The sequence below is a fragment of the Brassica oleracea genome, chromosome C6 (genome assembly GCF_000695525.1).
Source record: "Brassica oleracea var. oleracea cultivar TO1000 chromosome C6, BOL, whole genome shotgun sequence".
Taxonomy (NCBI): Eukaryota; Viridiplantae; Streptophyta; class Magnoliopsida; order Brassicales; family Brassicaceae; genus Brassica; species Brassica oleracea.
The window spans coordinates 14,909,361-14,913,849 of NC_027753.1; the positions used below are offsets into that span (position 1 = coordinate 14,909,361).

A 4,489-nucleotide genomic window follows, 5' to 3' on the forward strand; every position below is an offset into this window, starting at 1 on the left:
AATCTATGGACGGTAGCTAGAATTCTCTCAAATTAGACTCTTTGTAATAGTATAGATTTATCTCCTTTGTCATTGTAGTGTCGATCTATAACCAACGAGTGAAATAGTATTGTTAAAAGTATCAAAAACAAATTATAAGAATATACTTTGAAATCTTGATCATCCTTTTACCTGTGATAAAGTATGAGTCAGATGCTTTATGAGACCAAAAACGAACCCAACTATCTTTTATCCGCAAAGCTGATTCAAAGAACCCTAATAACTTTGATCCGCAAAACTGATTCAAGAGAAAATATATTTGGTAGTATTAGTCTTTATCTTAACAACTTTTTTCCTACCAAAAAATATAGTTAGTCGTCGTATGGGCAAAAAGATATTTGCTTGAAAGCCCACTTTATAAAAACTCCAAACTAAATTAATATGAATTAGAATCGTGGTAATTTTAAAATAAACAAAAAAAAGACAGTGATTACCGATGTTCCTGGATCTCCAATCTACAATTGTTGTCCTGCAATCCAAAATTGCCAGCTTCAATCACAAAGGAGAGACATAAAAAAAAACTGATCATATTAGAACTCTATAATCTGACAAAAAAAACTTACCAATTGTCAAGAGGAGGTATGTTTGAAAGATCTCTTTCTGGAAAGCTTTGATCCTTTATCTTCTCAATCCATCCTTAACCGTTTGTGTTCCTTTATACAATCTGAAAGACGGATAATTTTCTTCGGTGTTTCCAGAATCGTCGATTTGGACGAAGAGACCTTTTGTTTTTTTTTTTTAATAAAGACATGACTTTCTGTCTTTTCTTTCTCGATAACTTAATTAGGCAGAACACAATTTTAAAATAATTGTAAACATTGGATTTATTCGGGCTTAGCTAAAATGTTTGTCTGAAGCCCACTTCATGTTTTACAAATGAGAAATAGACAATGGTCAATAAATTTAAATTATATGAATTATAAGCCCAATATTAATTAATGAGATGGAATTTTCGTTTTGAATCCATTAAAAAAGTATATAATAAATTTAATATGATATCAAACCAAATAAATATATATTTGTATGGCTGAGTATGATTAGTATTTCTGTTATAATTATTTTCATTTAGTTATTGTTCCAAATGCAAAACACATGTATAAAATTGATTCACCAAAATTATATTTTTAAGGAGTGCAGTAATAAACAAACTAAAATAATCAACACAAAATACAAATATTTTCATCCAACCATAAACATATATATTCATTTTTGTATAACATTACAAATTAGAATAAATTAAAAATTTACCAAGAACCAATACAGCATACAAAATATCCAAAATTAATCAGATAAAAGCATATAAGCTCCAATCCATATATATATATATCTTTAAACTTAAAACACAAAAACACAACCGAATTAAAACAAATAGTCCCGCGCTTTCCAAAGCGCGGGTCAAAATCTAGTATCAATGATATTAGATGTTATATCACAAAAAGAATGCTATTAAATTTAGTTTTAAATTATCATATGTAATTAAGAATAATTCTGTCATATTAAGATATAGTAGAAAAATCTTAAGATGAAAGATTAAAAAAATTAAATAGGTAATTGTCAATATATTAAATCCTTAAATAGTCTAAAATTGAACAAGAGTTTGAATATTAAATGGTCTACAAATTTAGCTGTATGAGCATGTGGTTCCATTTCAACACGTACAAAATGCAGTAGTAACAATCATTCTATTGTTATTTTTGAAAATATTAGATATATCATATTGATTTTATACTATTTTATAATGTATTTTGTATAACGGGTCAGGAAATTTTATATAATTAATTCCATGTAGTGTTAATCTAATTGATAGTTAGTACATATGTGTATTCATTTGAATATGTTTATTTTGTATATTTGCTGAAATAAAAATATTTATCATTTTATCAAAAACTTAAATCTTACCTAAATAAGATAAATTTCATTTCATTAAAATCATAAAACTTAATAAATCAATAACAACATTTTGAAATATGTGCAATAAAAATAATCTGATATTTTGTTTTTGTACAGGTTAAATGACGTTTTTAAAATATTATGATCTTGCATTTTAGCACATGTTAAAATTTTATCTGATAAAATAATCTATTAAATATATAAACTCAGGTGTAATTTATCTTTTTCCATAATCAATTTTCATGAATAAAAATTCATATTTTAGGACAAGTTTTAGTTTTAAATTACGATTCCGTGTTTTTGGCACGAGTTAGACCTAAGAAAACAATGAATAAAATATTTTACAGTTTCTGTTGAAATTTTTGTTTTTACAAACCCAAAAACTAAATATCTATCATCGTTAAACAGGATTTCGGTTTTTACTCACAAATTTAATTATTATTTGTAGATTTAAACTTTTACGGTTATAATAGATTTAGGATACAACATTTATAAGAACTTATTTTGCTTCTAAAATTTTAATATTTAATGTATGGTGCCGGAAAAAATTCACTACTAAAATTTTAATACACTTATAAATGAATAAAAATCAACAAAAGAAATCCCGCGCTTTAAAAGCGCGGATCAAAACCTAGTACAGTTTAAAGTCTTTGGAAAATGTATTTTTAGAAAATATTGCATTTTTGAGAATTATATCAAGTTAATTTTTAATACTTTCTTTTGTTTGATTATTTTATTTTAAATTGAGGTACATTTTATTTTTAAATATTTTTTTTGAATTTTTTGTCATTTTTAAGATATTAAATTATAATGTTGATTTGACATATTTTGATTTATAGTGTTAAATCCTATATGAATATTATTTATGACTTGTATCTTCAATTTCTATATAGTATATATTATGTATTGCTACTGATGTCGGTAGAGTTTTTCATATTTTGCACTCAGCTGCATCATTATCTGAATTCTGAAACATCTATACAAACATAGAGCAGGATGAAAAATATCAAGCCAAGGTATTTGACGGTTGATATATACCGTTTTGGGAGTTTTGTTAGTGGAGCAAATTCAATCTGTTTTATGCGGTCTCAAGAAATTAGGACATTGGCTACTTGTTTCATTCCCGCAATGGAAGAAAATAGACAGAATGAAAGAATCGATGTTCTAATCAATTGGAGGAAGGTAACCGCAAAACTCGCAAGGAAATGTGTGAACCTCAAAAGGGATTTCATAACAATGTTGCAACTTCATTCTTAGACCATTGAACCATTGTTTCGTAGTCAAGTATAGTGACCACTGAAGTAGATGTGTAATTCGTATTTGTGTTTGTAGTAAACAAACGTGTATGTATGTGCAAATGGTATATGGAGTACACAGAACCAAATAGACTTATTTTGAATTGGCTACCTTTTTAACTCCCGACCAAGTTGCCAGCTCTCAATTTGTGACAATAATATAAACAATTTTTTTTTATAATATAAACAAATTAAACTTCACATTAGAACTTAAACACACATCTGGGACAAATTTGTAACTTATATATGGACTTCAAATGATTTCAAGTATATACGACACTGGCTGAACTTTCTTTACTTGGTGGTCTTCGAACACTGACTCTGGCACCACTCTCAGTCCTCCGTTCAAGCTATCTTCAAATCCTAAAAGAGGTCATATAAAACCAAGGCGCCAAATCATGAAGATCCTGATTTAGATTGTACCAAATTCAATGGGCCCACCGTATCTTCTCAGAGGAGTCTGGAGAAACTTGCGGCTTAAGAAAGCTCGGTATGTCTTCATTTATTGTCAGCCCAAAAGTGGGCTTAGCAAATGATATGCTCACAGATCCTGCAGGTTGATTATAAGTGAGCGTTGAAGCTGAGTTGTTGTATTTTCTCTTCTTTGTCCAGCCAATGAGAACCCGCTTGCCAGAGTTGTGGTTTGAGATAAACCGGTGTATGGAAACTCGCTTCAAGTAGTCGCTTGAGATGTCTCCGATAGCGTATGGAGAATAATTTCTGTCTCGGCGGCTTCCTTCGAAAACAATGAACCAAATTACGAATGAGGAACCGGGGTTTTGAAGCATCAGTGGTCTATTTGTAGCTTTGATACAATAAATATCGTTGAAGGTAGCTTGTTGTATTACATACCTGTTGGGTTGGTAACTTGTTTAGATTTGTAAGCTCTTTGATTGTTCTACATGATTTTCCCGTTTCCTTGAAAACCAAGTTATAGCTTTTTATTTATACCTTATTTTCTCCTGCAAAACAAAATATTACAATCTCTCAAGTCTCAACACATGACCTCGTTGAAGTTTACTTAGCATCCATTTCATTGTTACGAGGATACTTAAGTAATGTCGATGGATCACAAGCATAAGGTTTTGTGTTAAAGTAGTACAATAATAGCAAAACCACAGAGAAGACCAAAACACTGTCAGGTTAATATAGGAATATATATATTCGATTCGATATTTGATTAAAGTTTAGGGTTCTTTTTTCTTTACCTCTTAGATGAGATCATAAGAGGCAGTTCCTCGTTTGTCTGGATCAACAAAATAATA

At 29.2% G+C, this 4,489-nt stretch overlaps 1 long non-coding RNA gene across 1 annotated transcript; it reads right to left on the reverse strand.

Moving 5' to 3' along the window:
• Nucleotide 1: 1 nt before the first annotated feature.
• Nucleotides 2-793, reverse strand: LOC106299779. Its single transcript, XR_001261870.1, has 4 exons — nucleotides 603-793; nucleotides 474-508; nucleotides 172-277; nucleotides 2-85 (listed from the first exon to the last, which is right to left on the reverse strand). It is a non-coding gene; the product is annotated as an uncharacterized LOC106299779 (long non-coding RNA).
• Between the last annotated feature and the right edge of the window lie 3,696 nt (nucleotides 794-4,489).